Source organism: Notamacropus eugenii, chromosome X (genome assembly GCF_028372415.1).
Source record: "Notamacropus eugenii isolate mMacEug1 chromosome X, mMacEug1.pri_v2, whole genome shotgun sequence".
NCBI lineage: Eukaryota > Metazoa > Chordata > Mammalia > Diprotodontia > Macropodidae > Notamacropus > Notamacropus eugenii.
Window position 1 is genome coordinate 89,213,394 of NC_092879.1, and position 24,611 is coordinate 89,238,004.

General features: G+C 39.1%; 1 protein-coding gene across 7 annotated transcripts in view; it reads left to right on the forward strand.

Annotated features, from left to right (window-relative positions):
* DIAPH2 (diaphanous related formin 2) overlaps positions 1–24,611 on the forward strand; it is a 1,011,052-nt gene that overhangs the window by 215,445 nt on the left and 770,996 nt on the right. The window lies entirely within an intron of this gene.

Sequence of the window (24,611 nt, forward strand, 5' to 3'; positions counted from 1 at the left end):
TCTCTTCTGTCATCCCTCTCTGCCCTTGTCTCCATCTTCTCTTTTGTCCTGTAGGGCCAAATAACTTTCTATACCCCTTTACCTGTATTTCTTGTTTCCTAGTAGCAAGAACAGTGCTCCACAGTTGTTCCTAAAACTCTGACTTCCAACTTCTCTTCCTCCCTCCCTCCCCACCCCTTCCCTTTGGAAGGCAAGCAATTCAATATAGGCCATATCTGTGTAGTTTTGCAAATGACTTCCATAATAGTCGTGTTGTATAAGACTAACTATATTTCCCTCCATCCTATCCTGCCTGCCATTACTTCTATTCTCTCTTTTGATCCTGTCCCTCCCCATGAGTGTTGACCTCAAATTGCTCCCTCCTCCCCATGCCCTCCCTTCCATCCTCCCCCCACCCTGCTTATCCCTTTCTCCCCCACTTTCCTGTATTGTAAGATAGGTTTCCATACCAAAATGAGTGTGCATTTTATTCCTTCCTTTAGTGGAATGTGGTGAGAGTAAACTTCATGTTTTTCTCTCACCTCCCGTCTTTTTCCCTCCACTACAAAGTCTTTTGCTTGCCTCTTTTATGAGAGATAATTTGCCCCATTCCATTTCTCCCTTTCTCCTCCCAATATATTTCTCTCTCACTGCTTAATTTAATTTTTTAAAGATATGATCCCATCCTCTTCAATTCACTCTGTGCACTCTGTCTCTATGTGTGTGTGCTTGTGTGTGTGCTTGTGTGTGTGTATAATCCCACCCAGTACCCAGATACCGAATAGTTTCAAGAGTTACAAATAATGTCTTTCCATGTAGGAATGTAAACAGTTCAACTTTAGTAAGTCCCTTATGACTTCTCTTTGCTGTTCACCTTTTCATGTTTCTCTTCATTCTTGTGCTTGAAAGTCAAAATTTCTTTTCAGCTCTGGTCTTTTCATCAAGAATGCTTGAAAGTCCTCAATTTCATCGAAAGACCAATGTTTCCCCTGAAGTATTATACGTGGTTTTGCTGGGTAGGTGATTCTTGGTTTTAGTCCTAGTTCCTTTGACTTCTGGAATATGCTATTCCACGCCCTTCGATCCCTTAATGTAGAAGCTGCTAGGTCTTGTGTTATCCTGATTGTATTTCCACAATACTTGAATTGTTTCTTTCTAGCTGCTTGCAATATTTTCTCCTTGACCTGGGAACTCTGGAATTTGGCCACAATGTTCCTAGGAGTTTCTCTTTTTGGATCTCTTTCAGGCAGTGATCTGTGGATTCCCTGAATACTTATTTTGCCCTCTGGTTCTAGAATGTCAGGGCAGTTTTCCTTGATAATTTCATGAAAGATGATGTCTAGGCTCTTTTTTTGATCATGGCTTTCAGGTAGTCCCATAACTTTTAAATTGTGTCTCCTGGATCTATTTTCCAGGTCAGTTGTTTTTCCAATGAGATATTTCACATTATCTTCCATTTTTTCATTCTTTTGGTTTTGTTTTGTGATTTCTTGGTTTCTCATAAAGCTATTGGCCTCCATCTGTTCCATTTTAATTTTGAAAGAGCTATTTTCTTCATTGAGCTTTTGAATCTCCTTTTCCATTTGGCTAATTCTGCTTTTGAAAGCCTTCTTCTCCTCATTGGCTTTTTGAACCTCTTTTGCCAGTTGAGGTAGCCTATTTTTCAAGGTGTTATTTTCTTCAGCATTTTTTTGGGTCTCCTTTAGCAGGGTGTGGACTTGCTTTTCATGCTTTTTTTGCATCTCTCTCATTTCTCTTCCCAGTTTTTCCTCCACCTCTCTAACTTGATTTACAAAATCCTTTTTGAGCTCTTCCATGGCCTGAGCCCATTGGGTGGGCTGGGATACAGAAGCCTTGACTTCTGTGTCTTTCCCTGATGGTAAGCATTTTTCTTCATCATCAGAAAGGAAGGGAGGAAATACCTGTTCACCAAGAAAGTATCCTTCTGTGGTCTTATTTTTTTTCCCTTTTCTGGGCATTTTCTCAGCCAGTGACTTGACTTCTGAGTATTCTCTTCACACCCACTTTGCCTCCAGATCCTCCCAGCCAGCTCTTGGGGTCTGAGATTCAAATGCTGCTTCCCAGCCTCAGGGCTTTCAGCGGAGGCGGGGCTGCTATTCAGTGTGAGATTAAGTTCAGGTGCTCAGGTAGGGGCAGGGCCTCCAGGCAGGGCTCAGTTCCCTCAGGGGGTTTATGCAGAGACCCTCAACAATGGATCCAAGCTCCTGCCTGCTTGGGGAGCCCCTGTCTGCTCAGGCCTCCACTGTTGCCTCCCGAGGGGGCCTGAGTTATGGGGGCACCCCACTCCCCTCTTGGCAAGCTGAGAAGACCCTCTCACCAACCTTTAGGGCCCGTGGGTGGAGGGACCCGTGAGGCTGCTGGAGATTCTGTCCCTGAAGCCTGCTCAGATCTGCTCTTCTTGGTGCCATGTGGCCAAGGCAGGGCTGGCCTCAGGCCTGGGCGCAACGGACTTTTCGCGTCAGGTTTCCAGGTCCCTCTGGAACAGAAATCTCCTCTCCTCCATTGTTCTGTGGCTTCTGCTGCTCCAGAATTTGTTGGGAGTTCTTTTTTACAGTTATTTTATGGTCTGTGGGTTCGGAGCTAGCCTATGTGTGTCTTTCTTCTCCGCCATCTTGGCTCCGCCCCCCCCCCCCCATGTTTTTTCTTTAATTCCATTGCTGATTAATAATTTTTTTCCATTGTAACGTTATCAACCATCACTAAAATCAATTAAACGTATAGAAAAAAGGTTAGAGTCTTCCCCAAGACCCGTAGCCTTTAGTCAGACTTCTCCCAAAAATTGAACTCACAGCTACAAACCAGTCAAGAGACTGCTTGCCATAGCAGAACCTATTTTTCTTCTGTCTTTGTTTTTCTTTCCTTTTTTCTTTTCTGTGGTTTTAGTCGGTGTGCATAAAGTATTGGTCCTTTAGATTGCACTCTGCCTTTCCTCAGGGCTCAGAAGATCATAGATCTAGAGCTGAAAGTGACCTCTTTTAAAGGTCTCCTTGTCAAACCTCCACATTTTGAGGTCCAGGGATGTGAAGTGACTGCCAAACTCACACAGATAACTCCTAGGAATCAGTCCTGTGGTTCTTCTTTATCTTCTTAATATTTATCATATTAGATGGTACAATAATGAATTATAGGAAATTCCATAACTTCTCCTGTTGTTGGACATGTAGGTCATTTCTTTACTCATGCAGTATCTGTTAATATGTTTATACCTATACCTATATATCTATATAAATGTTTATACCATTTCCACCACCCACCCACCCCTTTTATGATTGGTGTGACATGGAGTCCTAGTAGTTAAATTGCTAGATTGAAATCTAACTTTAATTTTATGATATTGTGCTTTGTTGGATTGTTATCCAGGCTGTTTGCATTAGCCTAGAATTCCAGCAATGATGTATCTGATTCCCTGTTCTTCGCCTACCTGCTAACATTAGATTTTCCCAGGTTTTGCTATTTTTGTCAGTGTAGTGTTGTTATAAAGTTTTGATCTTTATTTTTCTGATTTGGGAGGGATTTTAAGTGTCTTCTCATAAGCTTGTTAGTCAGTCATATTTCCTCCTTTTTAATTGTTGATATCCTTTGAGCATCATCTATTGGGGAGGAGCCAAATGCAGTTAAGGAAGATGGAGGTACTTTGCCGTGCTGTGCTATTTTTTTGCAAGTTTCTCCAGACAAATTTCCTTATTACTTTAGCTAATTCTTGGCTGGATCCTATTGCTAGTTTATTAAATCTTTGAAGTTAGTTTGTAACTATTACAGTCTTTGCTAGATTTGTTTGATTTAACTGCAACTGCCATTTATTTAGTTCTTCACATGCTAATTATTATAAAAGAGTTTTTAACATAAATTGCTGTCACATCTTATAAGGATGCATTCTATGTTGTTAAAATCTGACAAGTTAATTTACTGTTTTGATACATACTTTTACCCTTAGATATGTTCCTGTGATAATTAGGATAATGGAAACTGAGTTTTGTTTAGCCAGAGAGGAGAAATATCAGAAGTCATATTTCTCTCTCAGAACACTCCTTTATTTATTTCAATCAGAGGGTCACTTTAAACCAGGGGTTCTTAACCCTTTTTTGCATCATGAACCCTTTTCAGCAGCCTGATGAAGCCTATAAACACATCAGAATGTTTTTAAAAGCATAAATACATAAAATTTTAACTGTAACCAAAGGTTATTGAAAATTACTTACTATGGAAATGTTCATGAACTCCCTGAGATCTTAACCCCGGGTAGTGAACCCCTGCTCTAGCTTTCATTGGATCTCCTTCCCTGCCACTGTTGATTAACCTCTCAGGAACCCAGTAGAACGAGGAGCTTGGCCTATATCAGGGCAGGGGGTGGGGAACCTGAGGCCTCAAGGCCACATGTGGCCATCCAAGTCTTCAAGTGTGGCCCTTTGATTGAATCCAGAGTTCACAGAAAAAATTCCCTTAATCAAAACATTTGCTCTGTAAAACTTGGACTCAGTCGAAAGCCTACACCCAAGGACACAGACGATCCCATGTGGCCTTGAGGCCACAGGTTCCCCATCCCTAGACTAGATGGCCTCCATATTCTCTTCCAGGGTGATGGGTCCTATGATTTTTCTCTATATTTTTCATTTTTGAAAGGCCACCTCCTTCAATATTTGAATAAAATTGTGATAGCATCAGTGTAAGTCCTCCTTCCATTGATGCAGATAGGAGGCAACTTTCCATCAGTGGCTGTGGCTTTGAAAAACAAAGTGACCACCTGATTATCTTCTGGTGATGAGCCTTTCTACACTTAAGCTGCTTCTTTGGTGACATATGCCCAGACTCTCAACAAGTCAGGGGTGACGATGATGATAATTCACAGGGATGTAACGCTTGAAGCTTATGAAATGTTTTACATTGGTCTTCTTGTTTGAGCCTCACAACTCTGTGAAGTAGGTATTACAGGTGTCATTTCCCCCATTTTACAGATGAGGGAACTGAGGCTCAGGGGGGTTTAGTGACTTGCACATGGACAGACAAGTGTTAGAAGCAGGATTAGAAATCAGAAAGGCCCACAGAGGGGAAAATGTGGGAAATAGAATCAAATCAGCTCTATTTGACTCTATTTAACCTCTTACCCCTTTTCCCTTTGTTTGGAGGAATACTATACTTCAGGAATAAGAACATTATGGGGGAGGAACTTAGGTAAAAATCCACACATACTTGGTCACATGAAATTTGACCCCAATACTCACATTTGTCCTTCATACGCTTCCTACTCAGATAGTATTATTGGGGTAAACTCTGGAAGTGGGTTTTAGAGAAGGAAGGTCCTTCCATAGTAGCTATTAGCCAACATTTGCATAGCACTTTCAGTTTTGAAAAGTGCTTTACAAATATTATCTCATTTTATCCTCAAAACAACCCTGGCAGGTGAGTGTATTTATTATTCCCATTTTGTAGATGAGGAAGCTGAGGTAGACAGAAGTTAAGTAACTTGCTAGTAGGTGTTTCAGGTCAGATTTGAACTCAGGTCTTCTTGACTCCAGATCCACTTAGCTCTCTCTATTGGAGTTAAACTGTAAGGATAGAATATGCATGCATGTATGCATGTGTGCATATATGAGTATATATATAAACATACATACACAACATGCATGTACATACACACACACACACACACACATATATATATATATATATATATATATATATACATATGCACACATTCACATATATGTTCACAGTGACTTAGCTAAACATTAGCAGAACCCTTTAGGGTCAGATAATAGGTTTTTCTGAGCCTTAACTATGTCCGATTGGAGATTGGCAAAGGAGGGAAAATGGTCCTTGCTTTATCCCTCAGAGAGTCTATCAGCTGAATTGTGCTTCCTTGGCACTTAGTAGACCCTTAAATTCTTGTTGGATTGAACTAGATTAAGCCACCAGAGATTGCAAGATTACCCCCTACATGAATAGACTTCAAAACCACTTCATCACAGTGATGCATTAATGAAGGACTCCATTAAGTACCTTCTGTGTCCTCACATTTATTAAGCACTTGAAACTGGGGATACAAAGTAAAATTCATGTCTTTGTCCTCAAGGGGCTTATAGTCTATATGAGGGGGGAGAGGAGAGGAAGAAAGATATCCATATATAGTCTAGGGAACCAGAGTGGTGAAAAAAACACTAGTTTTGAAGTCAGAGGACCTGGATTCAAATGTTACACGTACTACCCCATGTGACCTGGGGCAAGTCTCAACCTCCCTAGGCCTCTGTTTTTTCATCTGTAAAATTAGGGGGTTGAATTCAGTGGCCACTGAGATTCATTCCAGTCCTAAACCTATGAGCATTCTTAAGAAAACTGTTGATATTGGTGATAGCTGATAATCCAATCTTCTTCTTTATAAGCATAGAATTGTCAGTGTCCATTTTGTTACATCTATTTCTTAGCGTACAAGATTCTCAAATCTGACATTTAAGTATTAGATTTTTAAGCCTATCATGAATATTTAGATATTAGAGGATTCAGAGGTCATGTGCCGATTTCTGAACAGGAATACTTCCATAGCATCCCTGAAGAGTGATGATGCAGCTTTGCTTTAAGATGTCTAGTGGGATCCAGAGAAAGAACTATGGAGTCTGAGTGCAGATCGAAGCAGAATGTTTTTTCTTTTTTGTTTTTTCTTTCTTGTGGTTTTTTCCCTTTTGTTCTGATTTTTTCACTGTGACTATGTGGAAATATGTTTGATTTCATTGTGCGTGTATAATCTATATCAGATTGTGATTCATTTGGGGGAGAAAATTTAGAACTCCAAATCTTATAAAAGCGAATGTTGAAAACTAAAAATTAATTAAGAAAATAGGACATCCAGTGAGAGGGAACCCACTATTTCCAAAGCAGATGGAACTGGAGTGCCTTGCTCAAGTTGATAGACTTAATGAGATCCTTTCCACTTGTTCTTCCTTGTTTTATCCTGTTGGAACATGAGTTTAGTTTTCTCTTCTTCACACATAACACACCATTTTTCATTTCTGTGCCTATGTCTTTGAAATGTGCGCCCTTCTTATCTCTGCTTCATAGAATCTCCAAGCACTCGCTTCTCCGTGAACCCCCACCCCTGTCTCCACCAAGCTTCTGATGGCTCCCTCTTCTTTCCTGTGTGCTTGTGTATGTATGTGCATGTTTTCTTCCCTGCCTGGGATGAAGTTCCTCTAGGGTAGAGATTGGTTTTAGTCTTTATATCTCTTTATGCTCAGCACAAACCAGACACTTGATAAATGCTTGTTCGTTGACTGATTTATCGTATACTTTAATGGCATTTAAAGGAGTAACTGTCAACTTTTGCAAGCTTTGGTTGTGAAGTTGTTGCTTTCATGATGGGGCTGGTTCAGAGTCTGGGTGTCAGCATTTGACTGTGTGAAGTAGTCCATAGCTCCTCTAAGCAAGTTTTTGTTGTTCAGTCATTTTTTATTCCTGTCCAGCATTTGGGCTTTTCTTGGCAAAGTTACTGAAGTGCTTTACCATTTCCTTCTGTAGCTCATTTTACACATGTAAAGGTGTCGCCAGCAGGGTTAAGTGACTTGCCTAGTCACTTAAGGTCGTACATCTAGGTAAGGGTCTTAGACCAAGTTTGAACTCAGGAAGGTGAGTCTTCCTGACTCCAGGACTGGCACTGTATCCCCTGCACCACTTGGCTTCCCCCTCTAAACAGTGGGTACTTTAAAAATGAAGATGTCTCAGCATAGGCAAAAATGCAGCCAAATATAAAGGCTTTATTTCTGTAAAACAAAAATCAGAAGAGTGCTAGTTAGCACCGGAAGAACCACATTTTCAATGCAGTCTAAAAGGGACTTTGATTAAAATAATGAAAATGTCTTTTCTAGAGCTTTCTCCATTTACTAGCTAATAAATTGTGTTTCTTCCAGCATATGCTGCAACAGCTTGAGACCACAATTAGGCTGGTCATGCAGAGCTCTGGACATATAGCCAGTCAGATTATCATTCTGTGCATGTATGATCCCATTTATGGAGATGTTTTTTCCATTGCTTCAGAAATAAAAAGTATACCTCCATACCTTCTCTTTTTATCCAATTCTTGTTCCTCTCCTTCCCTAGGGTCAACATAGAGAATTTTATTAAGCATCCTGGAAACGTACCCAATCTGTCAGCATCTGGGGGTATCAGTGTGGCACTTGGCTCTTGGCTTTCACTTTAATGGGGAGCCCACCTCATTTTCCTAAAGAATGTATTTAACATCATATCATACTTGGAATTTATCATTGCTAATATGCTTCAGTAGTTGCTTTTCGAGATACTCATGATAAAGGCATCTAGGTGGCTCAGTAGGTAGCATTTGGGGCCTGGAGTCAGAAAGAAACCTGAGTTTAAATTCATTCTCAAACACTAGATATATGACCTTGTGCAAGTCATTTAACCTTGGTTTGCCTCAATTTCCTCATCTCTAAAATGCGGATAATAACAGCACCTACTTCGGAGGGTTTTGTGAGAATCAAATGAGATAATAAAGTGCTTAGCACAGTGCTGGCACAGAGTTGGTAGTATTTAAATGCTAGCTATTATGGATGTTATTTCATTATAAATTGATTCCCAGTCGTAAAGCATTGGGATTCAGAAGTAGAGTTTTAATGTCAGAGAACCATTTTGGATCATCAGAAGTGCTGCACACTTTGGGATCTAGAAGAAAAAGATTCCATCAGACAAGTTGATTTTAAGTAGTAGTTATTTAAGAGTCTATGCTAAAAAATGATGATTTGCATAGCATTAGATTCCTGATATATTTGATCTTTGTGTCATCATAAGACTTACTAACATGTGCCTTAATTCATTTAAAGGCTCCCTCTTCCTGTTTGCAGATGCCTGCAGGGAATTGCTAACAAGGGATGCGTTATAGTTAATACATCCAGAGTTAATTCAACTGTTGACTTTGAGTCTTTAATGCCTAGGCCTCCTATATTCATTTTTAAAATTAATTAATTAATTTTTGGTTTTCAGCATTCACTTCCACAAGATTTTGAATTCCATCTCTCCCCTCCACTCACCCCAAGACATCATGCATTCTGATTATACCTTACCCCAATCTGCCCTCCCTTCTATCACATTTCTCCTTTCTCTCATTCCCTTCCCCTATATTTTCTTGTAAGGCAAGATAGATTTCTATACCCCGTTGTCTATATGTCTTATTTCCTAGTTGCATGTAAAAACAATTTTTAACTTTAAATTTTAAAACTTTAAGTTCCAACTTCTCTTACTTCCTCCCTCCTACTCACCCCCATTGAGAAGGCAAGCAGTTTGATATAGGTTATACATATGTAGTCATGCAAAACACTTCCATAGTCATATTGTGAAAGACTAACTGTATCTCCCTCCTACCCTGCCCTCATTTATTCTGTTTTCTCGTTTGACCGTATCCCTCTTTAAAGGTTTTTGCTTCTAATTACCCCATCCTCCCATTTGCCCTCCCTTCTGTCATCCCCCTGTCCCCTGCTTATCCATTTCCCCCTGGTTTCCTATAGTGTAAGATAGATTTTCATACCAAATTGAGTGCATGTTATTCCCTCCTTAAGTCAGATCCGATGAGAGTAAGGTTCACTCTTTCCCTCTCACCTCCCCCCTCTTCCCCTCCATTTAAAAAGCTTTCTCTTGCCTCTTTTATTTGAGAGGTAATTTACCCCATTCTGTTTCTCCCTTTCTCTTTCTCCTAATATATTCCTCTCTCATCCTTTAATTTTAGTTTTTAGATATCATTCTTTCCTATTCAACTTACCTTGTGCCTTCTGTCTGTATTTATGATCCCTCCAATTACCCTAATACTGAGAAAAGTCTCAAGAGTTACAAATATTGTCTTTCCATGTAAGAATGTAAACAGTCCCACTTTAAGTTGAACATAAAGGACGTAAGTTCCTTATGATTTCTCTTTCCTGTTTACCTTTTCATACTTCTCTTGATTCTTGTGTTTGAAAGCCAAATTTTCTATTCAGTTCGTCTTTTCATAAAGAATGCTTGAAAGTTCTCTATTTCGTTGAATGATCACTTTTTCTCCTGAAGTATTATATTCAGTTTTGCTGAGTAGGTGACTCTTGGTTTTAATCTAAGCTACTTTGACCTCTGGAATATCCTATTCCAAGCCCTCAGATCCCTTAATTTATTTTTTTTCCTTTTATATTTTATTTGTTTTCAGTGTTGTGCAGTCACTTATATATGACTTAGATTTTTTCCCCTCTGTCCTCCTCCTTCCCCTCTCCCTCTCCCCTCCCTCCCTGAGATGGCATACAATTTTATATAGGTTCTGCACATACATTCCTATTAAATACATTTTTACCTTAGTCATGTTACATAGAAGAATTAAAATGAATGGGAGAATTCGTAAAACAAACCAAAACGTAATGCAAAAGAAAATGATCTGCTACATTCTGCGACTGAATTCCTCCACCCTGTCTGCCACCCTGGTGCTGGGGCTGGACCAGTCTGCTCTCTTACACAGGCCCCACAGGTTTTTTCCACTGACCTTCCAATTTGTCCTCAGCTTTTTGGGGTTGTGAAGTCTGGAAAGCACTACAGATACCAGTGATTTAGTCTCCCCAGACCTGCTCAGGTCCCATCTGTGCCACCAGCCCATGCTGGACTGTGCTCTGTTTCCAGCCTGGCACAATATAAACTTCCCATTGACCTTCCAGGCTGTATTGGACCAGAGATTTGCTTCCCTTCATCATTCTGTGGGTTCTGTAGCTCCAGAATTTGTTTAGAGTCATTTTTACAGGTGTTTGACTGGGATTAGGGAGAGAGCTCTAGCAAGTCCCTGCTTTTACTCTGTCATCGTATTCATTTTAATAAATCTATTTTAAGATTTTTCCCAAAAATTCTAATTCTCTCAATGGACATATGTATAGACCTCTGCATTACAATGTTCATATGTCATACCATATAGATCTTTCTCTGGGCTGAAGAGGTAACTTTGAGAGATTTAAAGAGTCTCTTTGAGATAATGATAAAGAGGTGAACTCTCTGTGAAGGAAAATGAACGGAGATAAGGTAGTTTAGTACTTGGATTTGGCCTTCCTCCAGTTGTGCTGGGAGGTTGCCCACTTGTTTATTTGCCCTGGTACTGGGCTGACTTTTGGGCCTGATTCCCTTTTCTATTCCTCAAATGGGCTCATGATTGATTTTTGTGTATGTGAAATTCAAGGACAGAAGAAGTCACTTGCTGTAGTTTCTTGATCTTTGTTCAGTCTGTTATGAATTTTAGGCTTCTGCCTGCAAATTAGGTGTGTGGGAGTTGGGAAATCATGTACTATAAAATTGAATACGTCTGTGGTAAACCTTCTGTTTTAAAACTACATGTATAGAGTTCTGCTACATGATTTATTAATGTAAAAGTTAAAGCAAGCTACATTGAGAATGTCAATATTAAAATATTCCAGTCTGCAATCTAGTGACACTGGTCTCCTGCTGTTCCTCTCGCAAGACACACCATCCTCTGATTCCAGGTAGTTATCTTGGTTGTCTTTTCTCTCTGCCTCCTGGCTTCCCCAGGCCTCCTAGGTCTTAGAAACTTCTCTAATCATTATCTCCACCTTATTCTCTACATATTTTGTTTGTACATAGCTGGTTGCATGCTGAATCCTCCATTAGACTGTGAGGTCTTTAAGAGTAGGAGCGGTTTTTGTTTTTGCTTTTATTTTGAATTTTCTTTGTATCTTCAGACACTTCCAAGATGTTTGGCACATTATAGGCACTTAATAATTGCTCATTAGTTTAACTGTTGAACTATTGTTTGTAATTCTTGTGATGACCTTTTTTAAGTCCTGTGTGTGATTCTAGAATTTTTGTGTATATGAAATTCTGTGTGAGGTTTTTCAAAGCTGATGCCTTAAAAGACATTCTAGGAAACTTTTACTATGTGTACCCTTTGATTGACTTTCTTAGATGGTTATCTTATTTCCAAACTTACTTGACATTTGAAGTCTTTCAATATGTATTTTTTACACTTTTGTCCAAGAGATCATGAACAAAGATGTTGTAATACTTATTAAAACTTTTAAAAAATACTTTTCTTCCCAAATTCCTCCATCAGGCAAAGAGTGATAAATATTTTATTTAATATAATTTTATCAAAATATTGAATGTTGTGGTATATTATTAGATAAAGTAGGAACCTTACCCTGTTAGATCAGAGAGTCACAGGGGCCCAGTCTGCTTTGTGGTAGGAGGGGGTAGAAGGTTTACCTGAGTTCAGGAAGCATAGTTTGGAAATGAATGGAAAGGTTTATTTGCCTTGTTGTTTGGTTTTTTCTTTACCATGAGATTTGTTCACATCAAAAAGAAAATACAATTGTTATTTCAGCAGGCCATAGTCTTAACTATTTTTAACCTTGGAAATCCATTAGAAACCAAGCTTTTTCTGACATGTTGATAAAAAATTGCTGTTTGCTTTCCTATACTTGTAGTTCATTTATTGGTTTACTTCAAGGTAATTGGTTAAATGATATAGAATAAAATCCTTGAGAATGGATGTAAAGAATTTCCATTTTTATCATAAAGAAATAGAAAAGCTTGTTTGTAGGACAATCCCAGTTTCCTAAAATGGAATGACAATCTGATCTGAGGAAAAAGAAAATATCTACCAAAGTTTGTACTTTCAGAGAATACAAATGTATTCTGTTCGATCTCATTTTTGCCATTTGGCATTTTCATTTAATCTCCTTTCTAGATGTACGGTTCATTCTCTCTTTTCAAAAACAAAAACAAAGGAGAATAGTTGTTCTTTCTTATTTTTTCTACTCTTCAATATCATAGTTATCAAAATTGGGCATACGTGCCATTTTCATTCTTTTTTTCCTTTTTTTGAAAATGACTTTTGGAATCACTTCACATTATGTGTTGTGAGAATGGCTTTATTTAGAGTCTGCTGAATGGGGAAAAACCTTAATGAAAGCCTTTGAATAAATAAATTAGAAAGCATTTTTTACATGTTTACTCTGTGTTGGGTACTGTTCTAAGTACTGGAACAAATATTAAAAAAAAAAAAAAAAAAAAGAAGGCATGCCTGCCCAGAAGGAGGACAGCATATATAGGGTAATGGTAATGAGGGAGGGGTATTTTGTCCTGGGAAGGTTGAAAGGTATTAGTGGAGCCACCATATAACCCTGCTTATTAAAATGATTCAGTGGTTCCCTATTGCTTAGTGAATAAACATAAACTCCTGATCCTGGCATTTAGGGCCCTTCATGATATACTTCTGACCTATTTTTGGAGCCTTTTCTCACACTCCTCACCCTTATATACTTCATGTTACAGCCAGACACTTAGGGAGAACCAGATGCCCTTCTTTTGGCATTGAAATTGGAAGCATGGCAGTTGGAGTTATATGTTGGAAACTTAGAAGAGATTAGCTCTTAGAAAAAAAGATTAATGAGTCATATTTGAAGCCATTGGAATGAATGAGATTGTCAATGGACCATAGAAGGGAAGAAAAGATGAGGGTACAGGACAGAACCTTGTTGAATAAACACTTTAGAAAGTGTGATGAATGAATAACAGTGTAAAGATACATAGAAAGTACTCATAAGAATAGGAAAAGAGATTCAGAAAAATCCAGTCCCTAAAATATCATACTCTCTCTACCACCTGGAAGAATTTTTTTTCCTCTTTTCTTCTGCAATTAAAAAAAAAATGTAAAAAATCTAGGTATCTTGGCTACAAATCAGGGATGCTTTCCAGAGAGTTTAATAGCCCTGCCCACTATCATGCCCTCAGTGGTGTAGTTGACAATTACTTTCCTTTTGGAAAACCAAAAGTGTATTCTTTTATGTTTATGTGTTTATTAGTACCTCTTGAAATCCTGATTTCACCACTTGGGTAATCACTGACAATATTCTTGACACTTTGGAATCTTGGATAAACTTTCTTTTTTGGTTCCGTGCTCCCCCCCCGCATTTAACGTGTAGGTTTTTTTTTTCCTCTTTAGTTTTTGTCTAGTAAATCAAGCTAAATTTAAAAAAGACCAAAACCTTTCTTTGAAAAGCATTAGATAACTCCTCAGTTGCTCTAATCAAGTCTTCAAGTCCCAGATTTGAAGGGCCACCTAGAGCTGATAACCAATCAGTATAATAATTTGGGCAGCCAGCTAGCTCAGTGGATAGGGTGCCAGGCCTGGAGTCAGGAAGATTCATCTTCCTAAGTTCAAACATGACCTCAGACACTTATTAGCTGCGTGACCCTGGTCATGTCACTTCACTCTGTTTACCTCAGTTTCCTTATCTATAAAAGGAGTTGGTGAAGGAAATGGCAAACCACTCTTGGTATCTCTGCCAAGAAAACTCCAGATGGGATCACAGAGAGTTAGATATGATTGAAACAACTGAACAAGAACAAAAATATAATAAGGAGAATTAATATTTCTAAAATTTTTTAAGTTATACAACATGTTTTCAGCCAGGAACTAAATATGTTTTTGGCTACATCATCTTCGAAAGGAAAAGACGTCTCAAAATCAGTATCACCAAATGTATATGTTGCTGTCACTAGGGAAACTTTGAGATGTTAGTCCATACTTTTGTTTTATTTTTCTGACTTCATCCATTCACAGATGTCCACCATTTTTTTTTACTCAAGAAGCACGTTTTTCTTCTCACTCAGTGCTGTATCTTGCTTTTCATCCATATTAATGTTACTTTATTAATCATATGTTATGTAGTAATTCTACTTAACCTAAATTACATTTTGCATACTGTGAGTGCAATGGAAATAATGTGGATGGTCATTGTTTAGCGGTCTAAGGTGGATCAAATGAGCATCTGATCAAAAGATCAGCAATCCAAGTAGTCTGTCTGTAGTCAACAATCTTTTATTAAGAGTGTACTATGTGTCAGAGGCTGGGAATATGAATGTTAGTAGAAAGATAGTCCCTGCCCTCAAAGAACTTACATTTTAGTTGGGAAAGATGGTATGTAAACAGAAGCTGAAAGGGGGCAGAGGGTAGAGGCCAGCAGGCATGGTAGACAAAGTCCGAGTGTAAATTGGAGAGAAAGGAAATGTGGCTGGCCTGGTCACCCTCCTTAAATGAAAGTTCTGGGAAGGCACTATCCAATCAGGGGTAGGGGCTGGATGCAGTGAGTTTCCAGTGTCAAGAGATTTCTGAGGCGTGGCAGAGAAAATCCCAAATGTAGCTGGGAGAGGAAGGTAAGTATAAAGATGGAGGGTCAAGAAGGTCAGGAGGGCAGATACAGATGTAGAGTGAGGAGGAATGTGTTTCTATTACATGTTTTAAGTGGCTGAATAACACATGACAGAAAGTCTAGCCTTGGAGAGGTACCTCATGCAGTCAGAGACACTTGATTCTGCAAATAAAGAAACTGAGGCCCAGTGGTTGAAGTTGTTGTTTATTCCAGAAGAAGTAGCGAATCTTTGATTCCAGTTCTGATATTCTTTCCACAATTCATCTCCTTTTGGCTTTTGATTTTGCAAGTGACAATATTCAAATCTAATAGGTCAATTTTAAAAAGACAGACTATATAATTTATTTTACATCATTGTTCTTTCCCTATATTCCTCCCAAATAAGCTTCTCTTTTAAAACAAAGAAATATCGTTAATCCAAACAAATTGACTAATCATGCATGTCTTAGGATGTGTACATCATCCTACTTCTGTAATCCCTCATCTGTCAACCAAGAGATGGGAGGTTTGCTTCATTATCAGTCCTCTGCAGTCAAAGTTGATCATTACAATGTTTGTAACTTTTGTATATTTTTCTTCAAACATTAAGCTTTTATATTCATTGGGTTCTATTTCTGGGTTTTGCTTCATTGAAGAATTTTTTTTTCTCATGAATTTATTTTTGTATGCAATGCTTTGATAAACCTTGACTACTCAACTTGTTGTACTTTGCCAGGAGCCCCCTGGAAACCAAGATGTGAGTGGGCCCCTGTCATTCGAAGCCCTAAGTCACGAGCAGCTTTCAAGTGGTTTGTTTATGTGACGTAGCCAGGTCTCTCAGCAATACAGAGTACACATTTCCACCTGGTGGTATGGCAGGGTATCTCTGGGCGGATTCAATTAAAGGTCTGGGGAATAGATCTAAATCTTCTCTGGGATCAGTTCCAGACTGATCTGTTGACCTGTGACCTACATAATGGCTTTTCAGCTTTCTATTAAGAAGCCCTGAGCTAACTTTATTTTTGCTTCTGTCTTTTCCCCTTCAGAACTGGTTTATATACTCAGATTATCCTCTGATTTATCTGATTGGCACCTACTTGTAGATAACTTCAAAGTTTGAACTCGGAGTCTAGCTTAATCCCTTTGGATTTTGTACTAGGGCCCTGACAATCAAAGAAGTTGTGAGGGATTCAGGAGACAAACATTTAAAAATCTTTTCTGCAATTGAAATTTACTTATAAAATATAAGTATTCATTACTTGTGTGAATTTGGAACATGATTTTTAGAATTTTCTTTATGCATTACCACCATTTGATAATTAATACATTTGGTCAAATGGGTCAATTATTTTCTCCAACCTTGACTTTCTTTTTTTAAAGTAGCAATTTCAACTTTGCAAAGCACTTTTAAAGTTTTAGTTATCTTTAATTTGTTTCAATCAGAAAAGAAAAATTCATCCTCTTGTATCTCCTCCCCATCCCTTCTGAATAAAAGAAAAACAAAGCCCTTTTTACATATGTTCATAATTAAATAAAGCAAATTTCTGCATTGGCTATATCCACATAAATATATGTTATATTCTCCATCAAGTCCCTCGACTCTTTATTAGCATGTTCCATAGTTAGTCCTCTTGGAATCATGGTTGATTATCACGCTGACCAGAGTTCTGAATTCTTTCACCATTGTTTGTCCTGTATTAGTGTTGTTATTCTATAAATTGTTCTGGTTCTATTCATTTCACTCTGCATTAGTTCATACAAGTTTTCCCTGATTTCTCTGAAACTATCCCCTTCATTATTTCTTACAACACAATAGTATTTTATCCCATTTATATGCCATTCCTTATTCATCCATTTTCCAGTTTATGGATATCCTGTCAGATTTCCATTCTTTTCCACCTCAAAAAGAGCTATAGTTTTGTAAACTTTAGTTAAAGTTTGTTTTTCTTAGTACTTATCTCTCCCTTAATCTTCTCTCCTCTCCTCTCCATCTCTCTCTTTCTCTCTCCTTCCCTCTCTGTCCTTCTCTCTCCCTTCTTCCCTTATTCCCCTCTTTCCTTTCTCCCTTTCCTTCTTAGTCTTCTGGTGAGTGAAATGTATTTCAGTACCCAGTTGTGTGTGTATGTATGTGTTCTTCCCTTCTTTGCCCAATTCATATGAGAGGAAGGTTCAAGTGTCTGTTCATGTAGCTTGATTATCTGAGATCATTTCCTCTAACCTTCTTTTCCTTCCCTCTTTCCCTCACCCCTATAATGTGTTCCTTTTACACTCTTTCTCCATTCTTCTCTTAAGATCATCCTAGGTCTTGTCTAAAACCTTCTATGTCCTCTCTTGATGATAGGATTCATAGGGAACACCTTTACCATCTCCTTATATTTGAATGTAAAAGGTTTTATCCTTTTAATCCTTTATCATTGTTCTTGTTTACTTTTTTACTCTTCACTCCTGTGTTTGAACTTCAGAGTTTCTATGCAGCTCTGATTTTTTAAATGAGGAATACTTGAAAGTCCTCAATTACATTAAAAGTCCTTCTCCCCCATAGGATTATACTCAGTTTTGTTAGGTAAATTATTTTTGGCTGTAAGCCTATATCCATTACCTACTGGTATATCGTATTCTGAGCTCTCTGCTCCTTTAAAATAGTGGTTGTGCAGTCTGGTTTGATCCTAACTGTGGCCCCTCAGTATTTAAAATCTTTCTTTCTAGTTGCTTATAGTATTTTTTTCCTTTGTCTTGGAAATTCTTAAATTTGATTATAATTTTACTAGAAGTTTTTATTTTGGAGTTTGTTTCAGGAGGTAAGCAATTATGTTTTTCTATTTCTACTTTGCCCTTGGATTTTAAGAGATTGAGACAGTTTACTTAATTTTTTTTTCCAATACAATGTCTAGGCTCTTTTGGGGGAGTAGGCGTCGTATTCAGGTGTTCCAGTGATTCTTAGATTTTTTTTCCCTCATATCTGTTTTCTCGGTCAATTATTCTTGCATGAGATACCTTATTTTCTTCTTTTTTCATTCTTTTGACTTTAGTTTAATTTTTCTTGTTTTCTTATGGAGTCATTTACTTCTCTTTGGTCCATTTTAATTTTCAGGGAGTTTGTTGCTTGGGGAAGGTTTTCTGCTTATTGTGCTAGGCTGTTAATTCTTTTTATAAATCTTTCTTCCATAGCTCTTACTTGTTTTTCACTTTTTTTCATGTAGGGGCCCAGGTTTTATTGATTAAAATCATTTTTAAACCATTACTTCATCTCTTCCAGGAATTCTGTTTGAATTTGTGCACCAGCTAAATTTTTCTTTGAGACTTTTATTGTAGATATTTTAGAATCGTTCTATTTTTCAGGGTTTATGTCTTGAGCCTACTTGTAGCTTTTTATCATGGGGTTCTTTTTTTGTTTGCTCATTCTTCAAACCTAGTTCCTGACTTAGATTTGATATTAGGGCCAGAATCTTTGTACTTCTGGAGGGAAGATCTGGGCTGGTCCTGTTGTGGTTTCTTGTAGTATTGAATATTGTATTATTTTAGAATCCCAGGGACAACTCATGCTGGGGACCAGCAAGCTTTTCTTAGTCTCCAAAGTGGTTGGATGCAAGTTAAAGTTTAATTACTTCTCTCCTGGCCCAAGTCTGTAATTTGCAAGTTTTTGAATCTCCTTTTCCATTTGGCTAATTCTGCTTTTGAAAGCATTCTTCTCCTCATTGGCTTTTTGAGCCTCTTTTGCCAATTGAGTTAGGCTAGTTTTCAAGGTGTTAATTTCTTCAACATTTTTTTGGGTCTCCTTTAGCAGGGAGCTGATCTGCTTTTCATGCTTTTCTTTCATCTCTCTCATTTCTCTTCCCAGTTTTTCCTCCACCCCTCTAACTTGATTTTCAAAATTCTTTTTGAGCTCTTCCATGGCCTGAGCCCATTGGGTGGGCTGGGACACAGAAGCCTTGATTTCTGTGTCTTTGCCTGATGGTAAGCATTGTTCTTCCTCATCAGAAAGGAAGGGAGGAAATGCCTATTCTCCAAGAAAGTAGCCTTCAATAGTCTTATTTCTTTTCCCTTTTCTGGACATTTTCCCAGCCAGTGACTTGACCTCTGAATATTCTCCTCACACCCACCTCGCCTCCTGGTCCTTCCAGCCAGCGTTTGGGGACTGAGATTCAAATGCTGCTTCCAGCCTTAGGGCTTTTGGCGGGGGCAGGGCTGCTATTCAGTGTGAGAATTAAGTTCAGGTGGTCAGGTCGGGGCAGGGCCGCCTCTCAGGCTCAGTTCCCTCAGGGGGTTTATGCACAGACCTTCCACAATGGATTCAGTCTCCCGGCCACTTGGGGAACCCCAGTCTGCAGCCGCCTCTCAGCTTCTACCTCCCGGGGGGGCCCGAATCATGGGGGCACCCCACTCCCCTCTCGACCCGCCAAAGAGACTCTCTCACCGACCCCCATCACCTGTGGGTGGAGGTACTTGTGCGGCCGCTGGAGATCCCGTCCCTGAAGCCTGCTCGGATCTGTATCTCTTGGTGCCGCAGCTGCAGCAGGTCCGGGCTGGGCTCCGCGTCTGCAGTGCGACGGACCTTTTGCGAGAGGTTTGCAGGTCCCTCCGGAACAGAAATCTCCCTCGCTCCAATATTCTGTGGCCTCTGGGTGCAGAATTCGCCATGAGTTACTCCCCTGTAGCTGTTCTGTGGGTTGTGGGTTCGGAGCTATGTGTATGTGCGTCTTTCTACTCCGCCATCTTGGCTCCGCCCCCTCAATTTGCAAGTTTTTGACCTAGGGTTGGAGTTGAATAAAGGCACACTGCTACTTAACACACCCACTATGAGCCAGGTGGGAAGCCCTGCTGATTCTTACTAACAGAACTATAGGCTCCCTTTCTATCTGGGATTTCTGCCCTGATTATTCCTCTGGAGACTTCAGAATCAGCTAGAAGCTGAAACTGAGACCTGACTTTGCTTCTGGAGTTGGAGTCACACTACTGTTATGTGATTCTGAACTTTCTTCTTTCATCCTAGAACTTACAGTAACTCTTTTCCTTGGGATATTTGGTACACATCCCCTTCCGTAGCCTACCCTGGATTTGTGTACTCTCTGGACTTTCTTAGTGGTTTCTTCTATTGCTTCTCCTCCTAAATTCGGATTGTTCTCTTTTGGTCTAATTTCATGGACCAATAACCATATGTTGTGCCTAACTCTAGTTATCCTCTAAGGCATCCATCTCGGCCTTCTTATTTTTTTCCTGGACTCTTTTAATACTGTGCTCTCTTTTCTCTCAGTTAGTTCCCTTCAGTTTAATTTTCTTATTCTTATAACATATGTGTTTGTGTTATAAAAATAAAGATTATTCATACACATATCCATCTCTAGACTGTCAATTTCAGTCTTATATTATCAACTACAGCTAGGTGTTGCAGTGGAGAGAAGACTGGGCCTGGAGTCAGGAAGACCTGAGTTCAAATCCCACCTCAATTACTTACTAGCTTTGTGACCCTGGGCAAGTCATTTCTCCCTGTTTGCCTTAGTTTCCTCATGTATAAAATGAACTGGAAAAGGAAATGACAAACTACTCAAGTATCTTTACCAAGAAAACCCCAAATGAGGTCACAGAGAGGTATGAGGATGGAGCCAAGATTGCACAGAAAAGGCAGGGACTTGCCTTTTCTTTAAATAGTCTCAAAATGAACTCTGGAGCAGCAGAACCCACAAAGGGACAGGATGAAATGATTCTCCAGTCCAAAATAACCTAAAAGATCTGCAGGAAATATCTGTCCTATGGGTGTGAGGTGGAGTGCAATCCAAGGCAGGCTAACACTAGCTCAGGACACATTTCAGCAAACGAAAAGCATGCCTTGGGGTGACTGAATCTGCCACAGCAGCAGTGGCAACAGTAGTTTCTGGAGCTCCCAGTCCACATATGGTAAGGGAACTGAATAGCTGGGAACCAGGACATTAGAAAACCCTTCAAAGTTACTGGGTGCAGGACTCTATGTGGATTAGGATTGAAGTCTGGGGTCACCAGGATGAGGTGAAGTACTAGCACATCAGAGCTTGTGGCTACAAGGGAGCAAGGACCTTGGTCACAGTTCCAGGGCACAAAAGAGTGCTTGTAGTTTCTCACAGACCATAGCACAGGCTAAGAGAGCAGTGACTACACCTCTCTCCTTTTGAATCCTCTAGGGTTTTTTAAGTAATCCATCATATCATCAGAAAATAGACTGATTTCTTTTCATCCAGTTGAAATGACTGTGAAATTGATTTTGTTATTTAAATGTCTTTAAAGTAGCTGATAGTACTATTCATATTTGCCTCTTTGGTTCATTGGTTTAGGTGTCAGACACATGATTCAAACAAATACCCTTGATTATTTTGGATTATTCATTGTTTTGTATTGCCTGCACTTCTTAATTTTCGTTCTGGTTAACTGAGACTTGAGGAGAATCAGGTTTAGATGTCCTTAGTTATCTTAATCCAGTTATATATCTTTTATACTGTTTAATTAATAAATTTAATTATAATTTTTATATCCAAAAAGAGAGCCCAAAGACTTTTTTCTTGAAGTTAATAGGTTTGTGCTTTGTACTTTTAACACCTTTCTAAATCCTTCAAGAATACTGAAATCTCACTTGCTTTATTTGATGTTCCAGTGATTTGAGTTCTAAGTGTGAGATTACATGTGGCCATAGAAATAGCATTAGATGGAGAAAGCATGCTTTGTATAGAATACATTTTTGCATTTACACCTATACAAACAGTGACAAAGGAATAATATGACTAATATTACCTTTCTTTTAAAATTTTTTTCCAATTTATTTATTTATTTTTAGTTTTCAACATACATTTCCACAAGATTTTGAGGCTCAAATTTTCTCCCCATCTCTCCCCTCCCCCGCCCCAAGATAACGTGCATTCTGATTACCCCTTCTCCCAATCTATCCTTCCTTCTATCACACTCCCTCCCTTGCATTATCCCCTTCTTTTCTCTTTTCTTGTAGGACAAGATAGATTTCTATACCCCATTACCTGTATTTCTTATTTCAGAGTTGCATGCAAAAACAGTTTTCAACATTCATTCCTAAAACTTTGAGTTCCAACTTCTTTCCCTTTCTCCTTCCCCACCCATCCCCACTGAGAAGACAATCAATTCCATATAGGCTATATATGTGTAGTTTTGCAAAAGACTTCCGTAATAGTCAGGTTGTGTAAGACTAACTATACTTCCCTCCATCCTATCCTGCCCTCCATTTATTCTATTCTCTCTTTTGATCTTATCCCTCCCCAAAAGTGTTTACTTCTAATTACCCCCCTCTTCTCATTTGCCTTCCCTTTTATCATTCCCCTAAACCCCACTTATCCCCTTCTCCCCTACTTTCCTGTAGTGTAAGTTGGATTTTCATACCAAATTAAGTGTGCATGTTATTCCCTCCTTAAGCCAAATGTGATAAGAGTAAGCTTTACTTTTACCCTCTCACCTTCCCCTTTTCCTGTCCATTGAAAAGTTTTTTCTTGCCTTTTTTATGAGAAATAATTTTTCCCATTCCATTTCTCCCTTTCTCCTCCCAATATATTCCTTTCTCACCCCTTAATTTTATTTATTTAGATATCATCCCTTCCTAGTCAACTCACCCTATGCCCTCTGTCTATATATATGTGTATAATCCCTCCAACTACCCAAATACTGAGAAAAGTTTCAAGAGTTACAAATATGATCTTTCCATGTAGGAATGTAAACAGTTCAACTTTAGAAACTTCTTTATGATTTCTCTTTCTTGTTTACCTTTTCATACTTCTCTTGATTCTTGTGTTTGAAAGTCACATTTTCTATTTAGCTCTGATCTTTTCATCAAAAATGCTTATAAATCCTCTATTTCATTGAATTACCACTTTTTTCCCCTTGAAGTATTATACTCAGTTTTGCTGGGTAGATGGTTCTTGGTTTTAGTCCTAGTTCCTTTGACTTCTGGAATATCATATTCCAAACCCTTTGATCCCTTAATGTAGAAGCTGCCAGATCCTGTGTTATCCTGATTGTATTTCCAGAATACTTGAAATGTTTCTTTCTGGCTGCTTGCAATATTTTTTTCTTGACCTGAGAACTCTGGAATTTGGCTACAATATTCCAAGGGGTTTTTCTTCTCAGATCTCTTTCAGGAGGTGATCAATGAATTCTTTCAATATTTATTTTACTGTCTGGTTCTAGAACATCAGGGCAGTTTTCCTTGATAATTTCATGAAGGATGATATCTAGACTCTTTTTGATCATGGCTTTCAGGTAGTCCATAATTTTTAAATTGTCTCTCATGGATCTATTTTCCAGGCCAGTTATTTTCCCAGTGAGATAGTTCACATTGTCTTCTGTTTTTTCATTCTTTTGGCTTTGTTTTGTAATTTTTTGGTTTCTCATAAAATCAATGGCTTCCATCTGCTCCATTCTAATTTTTAAAGAACTATTTTCTTCAGTGAGCTTTGGAGCCTCCTTTTCTATTTGAATAATTCTGCCCTTTAAAGCATTCTTCTCCTCATTGACTTTTTGGGCCTCTTTTGCCATTTCAGTTAGTCTATTTTTAAAGGTGTTAATTTCTTCAGCATTTTTTTGGGTCTACTTTAGCAAGATTTGACCTACTTTTCATGATTTTCTTGCATTGCTCTCATTTCTCCTCCCAACCTTTTTTCCACCTCTCTTACTTGATTTTCAAAATCCTTTTTGAGCTCTTCCATGGCCTGAGACCACTACACATCCACTTTGGAGGTTTTGGATGCAGAAGCCCTCACCCCTAGGTCTTCCTCTGATGGCATGCATTGCTCCTCCTCATCAGAAAGGATAGAAGAAAATACCTGCTCACCAAGAAAGTAACCTATTGTCTTACTCTTTTTCCTTCTTTTGGGCATCTTCCCAGTCATTTTTTTGACTTTTGAGTTGTTTGTAAAGGGGAGGGTATATCCCAGGGACATGTAAGGTCTCAGTTCCTCCAAGGTGGCAGAATCGAGTGAGAGGAGTTTATTCCTCTCCTGGCCTGCACTCTGGTCTGTGAGCAGGATTCCCTCTCCAGAGCCTTCACCTGCTCCACCATGCCAGCACTCCTCCTTACCCCAGGGCAGCCACTCAGGGCTGAGGTTCAGATCAGCTGTTCAGTTCCCCCAGGGGCTTTAGGCCAGGGGTCCAACCATGGAAGCTGCAGTTGCCTGGGGCAGGTGCTACACTGCTGTGTTCTCTTCTCATCCAAGTTAAAGAGCTTTCTCATTGACCTCTGAAGCTGTCTTTGGCATTTGTGAGTTGAGGAATCTGGGACCTGCAGCTGCTGCTGGTGGCACCTTGAAGCTCACTCCAGCTCCTTGCTGTGATGTGGATCTCTCTGCTGTGCTCCGCTCCATGCCTGGTGCGATAGACCTTTTCCTGTTGGCCTTCTAGGCTGCCTTGGGCTAGAAATCTCTTTCACTCTGTTGTTTTGTGGCTTCTGCTGCTCTAGAATTTGTTTAGAGTCATTTTTTACAGTTT